Raw genomic sequence first — 16,357 nt, 5'->3', positions numbered from 1 at the left:
CCTCCCATTGGCACAGGAGGTTTCATTCGAGGGTTTACTTTCTGACATGTAATGCACCTGGTAGCAATGCGCTGAGCTTCTACATATAGCCCTGGGGCTACTGCTTGGCGGATCATTAGATCACCCATAGCCAAGCCTCCCATGTGGGTACTTGCATGGAGCTGATGCAGCACCTCCCGAAGCAATGGCCTAGGTATCATGACTTTCCCTCCTGGTACTATCTACCACCCATGGGAGTTCTTTTCTGTGCAAGCCTCCTGTGCAAATTTATCTTCTTCAGGGGAATACTGCGGGACTAGATCCCGGACGTATGGCCATATGGCATGGGACAAGGCCTGCCTGGATACTTCCTCTGCCTCTCCTCCAATAAATGCAGCTTCCTTTGCTGCCGCATCAGCCCTTGCGTTTCCAAGCTTATGCTTTTCCTCAGCAGCCTTCCCATGGGCCCGCACATGAATTACTGCTACCTCTTTAGGCTGGTGGAGTGCATCTAGCAGCTTGATAATCTGAGGGCCGTTAGCAATTCTATTCCCAGAAGCCGTAATGAAACCCCTTTCTTTCCACAATAGTCCGTGCGCATGAACCGTAGAAAAAGCATAGCAAGAATCAGTATATACATTAACCCGCCGGCCTGTCCCCAACTGTAATGCTCGGGTAAGCGCAGTGAGTTCTGCGGCCTGTGCTGACCATGAGCTCGGCAATGATTACCTCCATACTACCTTATCCAAGGTTACCACTGCACATCCTGTTCGTCTTTTTCCATCGATGACAGAGCTGGAACCGTCTACGAAGTATTCAGCATCTGGGTTTTCAATTGGGTCCTCAGCAAGATCAGGTTGCACCTGTGTGGTTTGATTCAGGACCTCAAGGCAGTCATGCATTGGTCTCCCTGGTTCCAGCAGCAAGGTTGCAGGGTTCAAGGCTGTAGTGTGTTTGAAAGTAAGTCCTGGATTAGAGAGCAAAAATATCTTATACCGTGATTGTCTGGAAGGGTTGAGAAACTTTCCTCCCTCAGTCCCTAGAATCTGAGGAACTCCATGTGGGGTGTGTATTTCCATGTCCGCACCCATGACTATCTTCTGGGCTTCTTCGACAACCACTGCTGTGGCTGCCACAGCCCGAAGACAGGCTGGCCACCCGAGCGCAACTGGATCTAGAACCTTTGAGTAATATCCCATGGGTCTCCAAGTTGGGCCTGATGGCTGCGTCAGCACCCCGATGCAACCCCTCGATTCTCATGAACATACAGTTGATATGGCTTATTATTATTTGGGATGGCCAGGGCAGGGGGCTGTGTTAATGCTGCTTTAAGCAAATCAAAGGCATGCTGCATTTCTTTAGTCCATTTCCATTCAGTGAGACTCTCCTTAGTCAGGGAGTCATACAGTGGTCTAGCCTTTCCACCATAATCTGGTATCCATAGTCGACAGAACCCAGTTAGCCCTAGGAATGCCCGCAGCTCCTTGGGTGACTTAGGTGAGGTTAGACCTTGGATTGCCTGTATGCGATCCGCACTCAGGACTCTAACTCCTCTTGAGAGCTTATATCCCAAAAATGTAACTTGAGGCTGACATATTTGGGCTTTCTCTCTAGAGACTTTATATCCTTTTCCCCCTAGGGTGTTTAGGAGTGATCTGGTGGCTTCCTCGCAGAGTTGCAAATTTGGGCTTGCAACTAGCAGGTCATCCACATACTGGAGGAGAGTCACTGCGGGGTGTGATCCCTTCCACTCCTCCAAGTCCTTCTGAAGGGCAAGTCTGAAAATATGGGGGGCTGCCATGAATCCTTGTGGGAGAACTGTCCACATGAGCTGGGCTTTATGGAAAGTATCTGGGTCCTCCCATTCAAAAGCAAACAATTTTTGACTCTCTCGGTGAAGGGGAATGGAGAAGAAAGCATCTTTCAAATCTAGCACTGAAAATATTTCAGCTTCCCCCGGTACTTGTGTCAAAATCGTGTGTGGGTTCGGGGGTGGTCTGAAAGGACCTTCTTATTTACTGCTCGCAGGTCTTGGACCAGTCTGTATGAGACCCCATCTGCCTTCGGCACTCCAAGAATGGGGGGATTATATGGTGAGGACCCTTCCACTAACCATCTGTACTACTTGTATTTCTCTATTAATGGCTTGAGTCCAACTCTGGCCGCTCGGCTGAGTGGATACTGCTTTACCCGAACGGGCCCCTCCCCATCCTTGAGTATGATCCTTACTGGGGAGACCAACTTAGCTCGCACAGGGGTTCCATCAGCCCATACCGAAGGGTCTACTCCAGTCATGTGATCTTCAGAACTTACTACAGGGCGTCAGTCCTCCAGGAGAGCCATCTGATAGTTCGAGCTCTGCTTGACAGGTAACTGGACCACCATCTAGTCGTCTCTGAAAAATATCTCAGCTTGCAGTTTTGTGAGTAGGTCCCGCCCAAGAAGTGCAACCGGGCAACTTGGAGAATATACAAAGGCGTGCTTAAGCAAATGGTCCCCCACTTTGGTGAGGAGTGGCTTACAAACGGGGAGTCGGGATTGCGTTCCCTCAATCCCTTCCACAAGAACATGCTGCTCACTAGCTCTTGCACAGGGTTTTTTTTCCTGGAATCATTGAAAATGTAGCCCCAGTATCCACCAAGGCTTCAAAGTTTTTGCCACCAACCCTAATGGTTACCATGGGATCTTCTCGGGCTCCAACCCGAAGGGTAGTGGTCTTAGATCCCCGTTCCCTTCATTCTGTGTCCTCACCCTTTTCCTCTGCCCACATGAGGTGACCTCTTGGTTCACCCTCTCTCTTCTCCTTCAACTTTGGGCATTCCCTCTTCCAGTGTCCTTTCTCCCTGCAGTAAGCACAAATGTCTGCTCCCACTCTTTCTCCTTTCCCTTTCTGTATCCCAGCCTTTACAGGGTTACCTCCAGTTATAGCAGCTGCCAGCGCTGCCATCTGTCGCTGAGCCTTTTTATCTTCCTTGCGCTCCTGTGCCTGCTCGCGATTCCCATACACCTTGTATGCAATTTCCACCAGCTCTGAAATCGGTTTCCCAGGACCTCCCTCAGTTTTCTGTAGCTTCTTACGAATATCAGCAGTGGATTGACCAATAAACATAAGATTTACCATGCGTTGATTATCTGGGGCTTCTGGATCTAGGTCCGAAAACCTGCGGAACGCCTCGTACAGCCTCCCGAGGAAAGCTGAGGGATCCTCTTCTTTTCCCTGTCTCACTTCATACAATTTAGACAGATTAGTAACCCGAGGCACTGCCTTCCCCATTGCTTCCACTATAATCCCCAGATACCGTGCACTCAGCTCTCTTCCTTCTGCGGTATGATTATCCCATCTCAGTTCCTCAACAGGGCAGGTATCACGCAAGGTACAACCAGCAGCTCCCTCCGCTTCTACCCTGGCTGCTGCAATGCGCTCTGCTATCCCCAACACTAATCTCCTCTCCTCCGGGGTCAGGAGGGTTTGGAGCATCATCTGGACATCAGCCCAAGTGGGTCGATGGGTTTGCCCAATGGATCGAAACAAGTCCCTCATCTTTTCAGGGTCTTCACAAAAAGAGGGGCTTTGATTCTTCCAGTTAAATAAATCTGAAGTACTAAATGGGGTGTAGACAAAAGTTGCATTGCCCCCCTCTCCAATAACCTCTCGCATCGGGCAGTTCAGCACCGGCCGTGATTCTACAGTCTTGCGCAAATAATAGCCCTTATTCCCTGATTCAGACGGGGCACTTGGCTGAGGCACACGCTCTAAATCATTAGGTATGCTTTGGTACGCCGGTGGTGGTTTCCCTGAGGGAGAGAGTGGTGGTGCAGAGGGACTGGATCCTGAGGAGGTGTCTGATTCATCCTCGCTACTTGTTAGGGTGACAGGAGAATGAGCCTGGTACTAGGCTAATTCAGGATCCTTCCCCCCTTCATCAGACTCAGGGAGTACAGGCGGTCCTCCTCGAGTCTTTCCTTTAACAACCATCACATGAGACTTTACTAAGCATTTCTTAATCCAAGGTGGCTGATTTTGAACCACTCCCAACCAACAATCTATATAAGGAAATTGATCCCAATGTCCATCCTGCATAACTATTTCATGGATAGCTATCACTTCTTTTACTACAAAGGATCCTTTCGGGGTCCAGTGGACCCCGAATGTTGGCCACTCGAGTTGACAAAACTTAATTAAATCATCTTTTTTCATCTTCACCCCATAATCTGCCTGCTTTGCAAATTTGCTAAAGTTCCGTAAAACACAACCCAAAGGAGTACCTGAGTTTTCTACACGGGAGCTACCCGCACCCACATTAATGCCCACAAAAGTGCGCGCAACGCACACCAAATACCAAAAGATCCTGGTCACCGACCGTTCGCAAAAGTACGTCTTACGCACACCAAATACCGGGCCAAAAATCCCCCGGTACAAAACCAAATCGAACAAATCTTTGCCCCCGGATCCAGAAACCAAATTGGGCAAGGGAATTCGTATACTCACTCAGGTATCCTAGAGATCTCGATCAGAATGCCGGAATGTGTGTCTGGCGTCCTCAGAAACCAAAAATTTTGCACAGGTAGCCTTTAATCTCCCGGGTACCCCGACTCACGTATCAAGCCCCCTGGGTGAGCCCAAAAAGGCGGCTTGGTGCACACTCCCCGTGGCGGCAGGGACGATCTTGTCACTGGGTCTCGAGGTGATCCAAAGAACTCCTGGCTGGCTCGCCAGATTGTTGCACAAAGCGGTTCGTTTCTCTGGAGGCCCGCATAAATCACAGACACACAAACATCAGCCGGTACAAAAGGATGTTATCTTCTCTCTCCTGAGCACGTGTGCAGACACCGGAACTCTTACAGCTACTTCTGTTTCATACAAGCATACATGTAGTTACATCATTACATACATCGCATGTATAGTATAATTAGCTACTTAAGTATGCAGGGCGGAGAGGTAAATATGCATCAGCTTATTAAGCATGCTCAAAAACTACAACAGTTCACCAAAAGTTCACACTTCAAGGCCATAGATAATTGAATTTTAGCTCCTGCAATCAGCATGAGAAAGACTGAGGCGGGTGAGGGGGGAGAGAGTGTAATCAGCATGAGAAAGACTGAGGCGGGACTGGGGGGAGAAAGGAGTCTTTGGCAGTATTTCTTTCTTATCAGGTGCAAGATGCAAGCTGCGCATTTCTAACAATATTCCATTTCTAACAGACAGACAGAAAGACAGATGGGGCCGGGTCACTAGCTTCTTCACGTGCCGCTTTCGCTGACTGCATATGGCCCTCATGCAATGCAGCCAGGCAGATCCCGTGCCCAGGCTCCATGCTCCTGCTAACCCATCCTGGGTCCTCATTGGCCCCAAGGTACCAACACGGGCTCCACAGTCCCGCCTACTACCACCACTCTCCTGCCATTTCCCTTCTTTCCCACCTGCATATTGACCTACCACTGCTGCTACTGCTTCCCAGCCACCATCGCCACCGCTCCCCACACTGCTGCTGTTCTCTGTGGCCTCCCTGTCACTTTCCACAGCCACTCCCCCACTGCTTCCCATGCCCCCACCACTTTCTGAGGCCCCCCTGCCACTCCCTGTGCTGCTGCTGCTTCCTGCAGCCCCCCTCCCCCACTCCGTCCACCACTACTGCTCCCCTCCACTCCCCCACCCACCACTTCCCTCTGTGGCTCCAGCCCAGCCCAGCAAGCACCATGTTGTTCTTGGCTTCTGGGTGGATTGCAGTGGTTTCCCCCGCTCCCTCTGTCTGATCTTATCTAATTTTCCACTTGGATGGAGGGAGGGTGGTCACCAGGTCAGAAACTGCAGAGGCTGGGGCTGGGGTGGAGGCAGGCAGGCCTTGCTGCATAGCTGCTGGTTCTTCTGCCACCTCTCCCTGGGTCCTTCTGCTGCAGGTGCCTGTCATCTTTGACAGGCATCCAGCGACAGATAAAAATTATTTTTCTAAATTTTTTAGGGGCCCCATGGGCCAGATAGAATGTCCTGGCAGGCCGCATCTGGCCCACGGGATGCATTTTGCCCACTCATCCCCTAGAAGATCCTCTGTTCTCTTCCTGTATGCCCTGCTAGCAACACCTCTTCCTGCGTCTGCAGCAGTGCAAATTGGTTTATGAATAACCATGCCTTTCCCAACACTGTCCCTGATACTTTCTGTGAACACTCGCCATCCTGTACACCAGTTTTGTGGAAAAGATTATATGTGTTCATGTAAAGATTGTACTGCAGCATATATGTGCAAAGGGGATGAATTAAGATTGCACAGACAAACTTAATTCCTATATTATCTAACCTTTGATGCTTGTGTCACCTTTCTTGTTCTTTTTATGTATTAATTTTATATAACTTTCTTACAAGGAAGACCTAAGGAAACGGAACTATTTGCTGGATGGCGGGGAGAGACAAACACACAGACAGACAGAAAGACAAAGGCCTCCTCTCTGGCCCCGGCCTCTGTGGTTTCTGGCCTGGTGACCCTTTGGCTGTTCCCCACCCTCCCTCCGTCCAGGTGGAAAATTAGATAAGATCGTATCCATCTAATGGATTCATCTAATGTCTCTATGGCTCATCAGCTGGGTCAGAACTTTTATAACTGTCCACTGCTATGTGAGCAACTATGCCATAGGCGGTTATTCTCCTGTATAGAGCCTGGTCATAGTAGAGTGGGACTGAGGTGATGTTTATCACTGGGTTTCCCAGCTATATGCTAGATGGAAGAGGCAAGTTGAATCTAGGGAGTTCTGTGTGCAGTGCCCAGTTTTGTGGAAAGTAGTGTGTTCTAATAATTAAATACTTGCCCCCCAACCCCCTGTTTGATGCTTTCTGCAACCTCTGCCTATTATGCATCCCCAGAGTCTGCCTGTGACTGTCTGTGTAGCATGAACCGAACTAATGTAGCTGATGGTAACATAGAGTGTAATAATAGTGAAATATAACCGTATTAGTCTTGTCCTATAAGCAACTTGAAAATTCCATTTTGTATCCTTCTGTTTGACATAAGTGAATAAACTCAGCATAGCCTTTATGTATGAGTGTGTGTAAGAGGGTGAATGGTGAGAGAAAGGCATAGAGAGGGGAGAAGATTTAATAGTTTACGTAAGCAACAAGGTGCCAAATGTAAGTTACCAGTCAGTAAACTAATTAATGAATGGCTAAAGAATCCCTTTTAGGCCTAGGACACAAAGAAGATAATGAGGAGAAGAAACACACCCATCCTGCCAGACAGGCAGCAAAAACACTCCAAGGCTAAGATAAGCTGAAGACAAAAGAACAACCGCAAAAACAGAAGCTGGGTATACAAAAACCCCAAAGCACTGAAACAAAGGATGCCTATCCCTATAAAAGAACATTTTGAAAATGCCAAGTTGGGTGAGTCTCTTTCTCTACTGCTGTTTCATCAGAGCACAGATGCATCTGTTCACCCCGCTCCAAGTGTTATCTTCAAATCTGTTATCTTCAAATCATCATCATCTACTCAATAAGCCCAGGCTGATATTGAGCAACTATTGCTAGCAACTATATCTGGTGTATGTGTGGATGAAATGGTTGTTTTGTGTATGTGTAAGCCTGTGTGTAATGATGCGTATGATCATTTGTGTATGTTTGTATGAATGGTGTGCCCGAACCTCTATGTCTAACTCATGTGAACAATAAACACAGCACCTTGGCTTATTCACCTTTATAAAGTCTCTCTCATGATTTGAGCAATTGGCAATTTGAGTAACAACTACACCTTGCAGCCTGCCTCTTCCTTATACCCACCACTAGTTTCTGTTCTTCTGTCCCATTTCACAGCTTGTTTCTGCTCTGTCCATCCTATTTCTCTTGCCCTCCATTACTGTCTCCTTTTTGGCTCCTCCCTTTTCTGCATTAGTTAAGTGCCATCAGGAAGAGTATTCAGAGCACAGAACATCAACCTGCTCTCAATTGCTTTGGGCAGTGCTAGAGTCATGTTGGCATAAGGGAAGCAGCATGGAGTAGTGGCTACAGTGTTGGCCTGTAACTTAGAAGACTTGTTTTTTTACAAAGTGCAATGGGATATTTCAGGGAATTCAGACACCAAATCCTGATTTGCAGTTGCTTAACACGTGTGGTCTGAAATGAGACGGGTTTTGAAAAGGGCAACATAAGGCAATGCTGCAGCACTTAGGAGAAACCCTCCAGCCAAACTTTTAATTCTTTGTTTCAAAGGGAAGAGGCACTCCAGCTTCTTGGAGAAATTGTTGTAAGAATTATGGAACCTGAGGAAAAATGCATTTCCCTTAGATTCAGGGGAAATGGCTGCATGATTTTTTCTGATGTGTTCCAAAAAAAAATCATTGAAAGGCAGGCACCCTCCATAGAAAATTTCAGTATGAATGGTTACAGATATGACCAAAAAAAGTATTTGAGAACAGGGTCATGTAATAGAAAGTGTTAGATTATATTAGCTCTAAGCATTATCTGCAGACTAAGTGTCACCTATAATGTAGAACAACTAGAGAAGAAAAGTGGAAGCAAAATGCACTGGTAGTGCACTCCCTTCACTGAGAAATGGAAAAAGAAAAGGATTATTTAATGTGTGAAAGAAAATAATGATTGTATAAGTGTACTTGGCTCTTACTCCTACTTATTCTTTCCTATAATTCAAGAACAAGAGGGAGCTAGGTGGAAGTGAAATCGCTTAGTCAGGCTTTGAAAAAAAAAAGAAGTAAATATGAATTAAAAATGTATTTTTATTACGTTAGCTAGGTTACAAGGGCTATCAATCCTCCTCCTTCATGGTATAAATTGATGTCAGCTGGGGTTAGGAAGAAATTTTCACTAATGATATAGTATTGAACAAGCAGGAGTCATATGCTTCCTATGGAATATCTCTGAATTGGTCAGTACAGAAAACAAACTGTCATAGTCAATATTGATAGGAATGATAGAGTTGGCTATTTTTACTGGTAAATCTGTGCTATTGCTGACAAAAAGTAACAGTGCAAAAATACTGTGAAGCTTTCCATTTCTGGACTAGTTAGAAAAATGTGCAGTTTGTTTAAAAAGATGGTGCTGGCCTTCTTCCTGAAGCATAGGGTTACGTGACATGTTACTGATGCCGAATGAATTAGTTCTGCCCCATGTGGTATTTAGATTAGATTATTTTTTACCAGAAAAAAGTGGTTCAGGAAGACACAAAATGGTCATGCTATGGAAATTTTATGCCAACAATGATCAATCCACACACATACCTTAGACAAGATTGCTAATAATATCAGGCATATTGTTAAAACAGGCTTATCTTGGCCAGAAGGTGCAAATCTACCCTGCCTTATAGTCTATATATGGGCATCTAGAAAGCTAGCTCCCTTTCCTGACAGTTGATATTTGAGAATGTCCTCAGGCCTCATGCCTCCAACTTCAAGTGAAGTTAACAGGCCTTCAAGGGCTTAGCATTGCTGGAAATCTAGCCTAAGGCATCTCAAGCCGGGCATCTTTAAACTGAGCCATCTCATGAATTTCTTCTTTGAAGGTATCTATCCTAACCTCTGCATTTTCTGTTTCTGTAGAAAAGAAATACTCTATAAACCAGCTTCATGCAAAACTTAGATGGACATCCTGGTAAGTGGTGAGCACCCTGCTGCTTTTGTTTTGTCCCTCAAAATGTTATCAGAATCAAACTGTTCTATCAGATTCTTAGGGCAAAACCCTGAAGCATGTACTCTTGAATTTCTGATTGGTTAGTGAGTATTTAGATGTCAGTCCATCAGAAGCCATTGGGTACTACTATGCTGGTTGTTAGCTGAATTAATAAAGGCTAAATCCAAACCTACACTCATATTAAGCCTTTTAGCTACAAAAGCCCCTAGTGCTGAGAGATAGAAAAGATGTCCCCCTCCATCCACACCTCTTTAGTCAGCTGTGGCCCATGTCAAATATGTCAATTTGAGGTGAAGGCTTGTATGAATCACAGACAGCGACTAATCTGTGTTATTATGCTCTATTACTTCAACTACCACTGCGATCACAGATCTATTCATGCTCCTCACAAAATTGCTACATATTTCCTATGACATTTAACAAGGGTTATTACTGCTGTCTTGTAACTGCCTTTAAAAGCTGTATTGGATATTTCCAAACACCACAATGACAATACGTCCATCATACTTGCAGGACATTTTGAATGACTGCATTGGCCTTGGTCTTATGTGGCCTTTGATTGTTTCAAGTTTGTCTAAAGAAGGGCTATCTTTTATCCTTGCTCATCTTTGTAAAGAGGATGTTCAAAGGGAAGGTACTTATATGCAATATGAAATTATATTGCTAGATGTCCAACAACTTTGAACAGATGGTAGCAAATACACACACACACACACACACACACACACGTATATATATGGATGAACCATAATTGATATAAAGATTAGATTCATAAACTCAGAGCCAAAACAACAGGTGACTGGTTTGTGACTTTCAGTTGCCCATGGATGAAGCCAATTTAAAGGAGTGATTTTGTGCATTTAATGGAGACATCAGAAACTCCAGTGAGACCAGCATTTTAAATAGGCCATAAATTTGCCCCACCCCCTCTCTGAGTGTCACTCCAATCCCCTTCCCCGTCCAGTCTACTGTTTTCTGCTCCCTGCCTAACCTGCTGCTCTGCTTTCTGCTCCCTGACTTATCTGCAGCTGTGCTGCTTGTTGCTCCCCATTCTGCTACATGCTATATAGTCCATACTGTTTTTGGTATGTGCGACACAATTTGGCTGCCCTTGAAATGCTCCATGTTGGATGTTCTATAGATTAGGAGAATTTTCCGAAGTGAAGGAAGTGCAGTCCTACGCGTTAGTTATCCAAACTCTCTGGAAGCCCTAATGTAGGGTAAAGGATTTGACCTCAGAGATCTTCAAAAGAAAGGGATCTTTCCTTAGACCACTGGTTCTCAACCAGGCTAATCTGGCACTCAAAGATGATGTGAGAAGCTGCCATGGCTCCCAAGAGGCTCTAGGGTGAAATGTTACCACCGTTGCAGGGGGAAACTCTGTTTTTAGGAGGCACATTGGAGATGGACTGAGCAGGAGCTGCCATAGAAAGACTCGCTGTCTGCATTACATTACGCAGGCAGGTGCACCACTTGTGTTGCAGCTCTTCTTTGTTTAGCTCCAGTGTGCCTCCTAGAGAGGCACATGGGGCAGTTCAACTTAATGGAAGCAGTATCTATCTCCAAACAGTCTCTACAGCGGTGTAGGGACACAGCCAGGTGCCTGGGGCAAAGCAGAAATGGTGACATCTGGTTGCTGCCACAATCACAAATTTGTGGCTGACAGCAGTAGCCACTACCCCCCAAGTCAGTGCCCTTGGTTGTTGCCTCTGATTTTAAAGGTGCTATGATGTATGCCTTTGTGTGGAGAACAGGGCAAGTAAGGTTTGGCTTAGGGAATTGCTTGAAACTGTATAGGGCCTGATGCAGTGGTTCTTAAGTAGGGTGCCACAAAACTGAAAAAAGTTATGAAGAGGTGCCCTGACTCAAAAAAGATGAGAACCATTGCATTACACTGTGGCCTGTCTGCACATGCTATTACTGTGAGTGAATAAACTGAGGAGCTTATTGCTCCAGTGTTAATTGCTCCTGGGCCCACTGTTTGAATGTGCACCTGGGAGCAAATAACTCCAGAGCAATAAACTCTGCAGTTGATTCATGTGAGCCAGGTCATAGCAGCCCCAGCTGACAGGGGGCTCAAGGGTCCTGGGGGGCCTCGGGCTGCTCTCCCCAGCTCAGTGTGCTATGGAGGGGCTGGCTGGGGCACAAGGGAGCTTCACTGCAGGGTTATTCTGCAGGCAGCCCCCGCACTGAAGCACCCTCATGCCCCAGCCAGCCCCATCAGTCTGTACACATGAGCTGCTGCAGAGTTTTTTTACTCTGCAGCAGGATAGAACTTGTACCTTTATAAGCACTTGCATTCTTTTTTCTTCTCCGTGTTTGGCAATTTTTGTTTTACATGTTACATGCTTTTTTCTTTTTCCCAATTTAAAGCTTGAAATCCTCCCCCTCCTCTTGCATGTCTGCTGTGATCAAACATCCCACCTACTTCTTTTGTATCTGTTATGATCAAGCATCTTTATTGTCTTTTCTATTTTACTTTTAATGCCTTGGAACTGTCCTTACCTACTAGTCAACTGCTGCCTCTTTATCTACATCTATTCCCCTATACTACTTTTAAAGACTTTCAGCAACGAACCAAATCCATTTGTAATATTTTTATAAATACTTCAGTTTAACAAGAAGTGTACATATCATTGCATGTGCAGGACTTGTGTGATTAAACTCATATTAACTTCCCATATCTTGTCTTCTTATTTTTTAAGAGGTTATGTGTTTTGGGTCTTACTATTAGTTGTATTAGAACAGCATGTAGAGGTCTCCTACTGAAAGGAGTTTGTCACTTTTCTAAGCATTATACAAACCCATAATAAAACACAAAAGATCAGGGGAAATTTAAATATTTAGTTCCATTTTGCAGGATCTTTTTAGGTTGGAAGTACAATGTTTGTAGCAGAAACTATATTTTACATAGAAAGCATTGTGATTTCTCATGGAAATATTTAGGCCAGGATTTGTCGAAAGCATGCAGCAAGATCTTAACACTACTTCCAATTATATCAGTAGCAAAATTTCCATTCATTGCAGTAAGAGTAGTGTACAGCACAGAATACTTTTGAAAAATCCCATGCATAACTAAAATGCAAGTATTGTGAGGCATAAGACACTTTCACTTATAACCAGGGATCCGGGTTTTCCATTTCCCACAGAAAACCAGAGTAAAATATGGATTTCCCCCTTTACCGGACGAAAATGTGGATTTCTCATTTCAGCAGAGAAACCCAAGGATTTTGCAGTTTTGCAAAGAGCCAGGTGCACGCATTTGCACATGGCTGTCATGCAGCCTGAAGAGCAGCTCCCACAGGTAAGTGGCAGGGAAGGAGGTGGAGTGGGGGGTTGAGGCCCCCATAGGCAGGGAGTTGGGCAGGGCTGGGGCTGCTGTCCAGCTGGGCAGTGCATGGGGCTTGGGGCCTGGAGCCACAATACATGGCCACAAGGCCCCAGTGGGGAGTGGGACAGGGCTGCAGGTGGCTCATCCAGGGGGTGAGGGGTGGGGCCGGCTCCCTGCCACTGTATGCGCTCCTGGGGGGCAGAGGGGACCCATGCCCCCAGATCTGTGTATGGGGTGGGTACAGCCTGCCTGCTGGAGGCTCAGGCCCCTGCCCTGCTGCCCTTCACAGCTTGTGGGTGTGACCTAGCACTGCAGGGCACAGCAGGGCCACTCAGGAAATCTGCTTCCCATTGTAAGCTCTGTGCTGCTCTGGTGATATGTCCCCTGCATGCAGCAGGGGCAGTGGCCCAGGGTTGTGCCTCTCACTGCTGCTGCACACACAGGGGATGCATAGCCAGGGCAGTGTGGAGCTTGCAGTGGAAAGCAGCGTTCTTGTGCAGCCTCGCTCTGCCCTGCAGTGCTGGGTCACACCCAGTGGCTGCAAAGGGCAGCAGGGTGGAAGCCTGAGCCTACAGTGGGCAGCCCATGCCCACCCCCACCCTGTGCACAGATCTGGGGAGCATGGGCCCCCTCTGCTCCCCTCCCCACCCCCCAGTGCATGTAGCAGTGAGGAACCAGCCCCACCCCACCTGCAAGCAGACAGCACAGGGGGAGGGGGAGCCAGGCTTTATGCTCTGCTCTGCTGCAGTAGCTACTACCTGCTGCTGGGGACGGGGCTGTGGACCTGGGTCCCTGGCCCCATAGCCCTAGCAGCTGGGGGCCTCTCTGGCAAGGCTGGGGCGGCAGAGGCTGTGGGTGAGGAACAGGGGGCACCACCAGGTCTGGGGAGGCTTTGGGGAGGGTGGACTGAGGGGCATGAGCAGGGCCAGGGGGTTGTGGGAAGGATAATGAAGGGCACCACCAGAGCCTGGATGGGGTGGGGGCTGTGGAGGAGACTTTTATTTTAATTGTGGATTGGAGAGGGGGTGTTATCAGAGAATTTGCTATTTTTTATCAGGGAACACCAGGATCCATGGTTATAACTTGGCCTACTAAAAGAGGTAAAAAATCCTTGCTAGACATGCTGGTAATAAACAGGAAATATTTATTAACAAAGCATTCTGGATTGATTTCCATTAGGGCTGTGCGAAGCTTCGGGTGTTGATTGAATTCAGAGGAGATTTAGTCCAATTTGGCAGCTGAATCTCCGAATCCAAATCGAATTGGGAGACCAATTAAAAGGTTTGAATTGATTCAAAGCTCTCCAATTCAATTTGGAAAAGATTCAGAGAGCACTGGAGATTTGGGCAGTCCCCACTCTCCAGAGGGAGCTGGACCTGAACACCGTACCAGTGAGTAGGGGGGAAGGAGAGGGCTAAAGGAGAGAAGGGACCATGGTGGGACCCCCACCAGGCCCCATCCCCTGCCTGCTCCCCCAGCCCCCCAAGTGCTCCCCACTCACTCTTCCAGCCCCCCCCCATGACTGCCCCACCTGGCCCCAGCTCCCAGTTCTTTAAAAAAAAACCAAACCTCGCACTCACTGGGTGATGCAGTGGCTGTTGGGGCCTCTCATGGCTCATGGAAGAGCTTCCCATGCAGCACGGGGCAGTGGGGTGCAGCAAGGCTCATCCCCTCCTCACGCCTGGCAAGAGCCAGTGAGTGGGGTTTTTTTGTTTTTTTAAAGAGCTGGGATGCTGGGGCTGGGTGGGGCAGCCATTGATGTGGGTGGGGGATGGGGCCTGTTTGACTTGGAGATGCGGCCAATTCAGCAGCGGCCGAATCTCCAAATCAGATTTGGCCGAATGTATTTGGGACAGTGATTCGAATCACCACATTGAATTACTGTCCTACGATAGGCCAAATCCAAAGCAAATACTAGCTGCTTTGCATAGGCCTAATTTCCATATCTAAATGCAGGTTTCCCTTTGCAGTCAGTTGTGTATTCCCAAGCTGCCTTCATACTCATAAATGGTGCCAATGCAATTGAAGGGGTGAGCATATTAAGAGTGCACAGCCCCATTTTAGAGTAGATCTATGCTCAAACAGTGTGTTCTTTTGTTCAGCTTGGCTAACCTGAGTTGGCTAACCAAGTAAAAATAGCAATGGAGACAAAGCAACTGGAGTTTTAAATTGTGTTAGCAGCTTAAGTTCAAACAGACTTCTCCACTGGACTAACATTGAGCAGCTCTCTCAAGTTGAAACCAGAGTTATTCTCTTTCCTCCTACCTGAATGTAGCAAACTCAGGGGAGCCAGCTGAGGTTAAAAACACACCTTTGTATTTGCAGTGTACATATAGTCTGCTGCAAAAAATTTGAACAACCTGGAAAATTTGTGCAGGCAGCTCTCTAAAGAAACAAAGGCCTTGATTTCATCCCCAGGTTATACTGGCTTCTTAACAGGGTAAAGTAGAGTGCAATTTTGCAGTTTATTGAGCTGGTTTGATTGTTTCTGCATTCTAAATGCAAATGGCTTAAGCTTTTTCACTGCTGCTTCCATTGCAATTGCTAGTCACACGTATTTCCTGTCTACTAGTAATCATTTCTAAATTTTCTGTCAGTACCCAAAACAATCAGTCCCACAACATACCTATATGACATTTCCAAAGAGTGATATTCACTTATTATTATAGTGCTGGCAAATACAGGGCCACGGTTTCACCTGGATACCTCATTCTCTTGTGAAACTTAAAATATTCTACGATGATGCTTGGTTTTGAAATATAGTGCTCTATTAAGATCTTTTGCAGGTCTTTTAAACTTTTTTTATTTCTTGTTTTTAGGGTCATAACAACCTCCTTAAGAGGAAATAAGATTTCCTGCCAGAGGCACTGAGGAAAATTGATTTCTGTTTGTCCTTGTCTATATCCTTATTTGCAAGAAAACAGTAGCCCCATCTTTCGATAGCTTCCTGCCAGTCTTCATTTTCTGCATTAAATGCCTCAGTTTTCCACTAGGTTGTCTTTTTGGTTTTTTCTTGTCACTAGTTTTATAAAAAGATTGTTCACTTCAACAAAATCAAGCCCTGTACTTGGTACTGCAGGCTTGTTGCTGTGTTTAAGGGCATCACAAAACAGAATGGAGAAAACTCCCATGTACAAAGTAGGAAGTACAGAGGCGAGGGATGGTGTGTTGTCTGTCCTATGCTATCATATTTTCCTGCATACATCACACCCCCAAATAAGATATGCAACTTGTTTTTTGAAAGGGAGGATGAAGAAAAATAAAAAAGAAAGTACTGGCAAGTGTGTTATGTTCCCAGGGAAAACACAAGCAGCTGCAGTAGGTGTTGTGGTTGGGGGGGTGGGATTAAAACATCATGGCTGCTCTGTTGACTCCCTACTTGTAGGACACCGCAGATACAGCTAGCTGAACCAAATTGCCCA

At 46.5% G+C, this 16,357-nt stretch overlaps 1 long non-coding RNA gene across 1 annotated transcript in view; it reads left to right on the top strand.

Annotated features, from left to right (window-relative positions):
* The window catches only part of LOC149868784 (uncharacterized), an 81,080-nt gene extending 68,182 nt beyond the window's left edge, over positions 1-12,898 (top strand). Inside the window, exons 4-5 of the long non-coding RNA XR_016441029.1 lie at positions 9,514-9,565; positions 12,754-12,898. This is a non-coding gene — a long non-coding RNA (uncharacterized LOC149868784). The remainder of the gene's footprint in view (positions 1-9,513; positions 9,566-12,753) is intronic.
* The last annotated feature ends 3,459 nt before the right edge of the window (positions 12,899-16,357 follow it).

Source organism: Crocodylus siamensis, chromosome 3 (assembly GCF_052110815.1).
Source record: "Crocodylus siamensis isolate JL-2025a chromosome 3, ASM5211081v1, whole genome shotgun sequence".
NCBI lineage: Eukaryota > Metazoa > Chordata > Crocodylia > Crocodylidae > Crocodylus > Crocodylus siamensis.
Note: the sequence above shows the minus strand (reverse complement) of the source record. Positions and strands in the feature narration are given on the sequence as shown.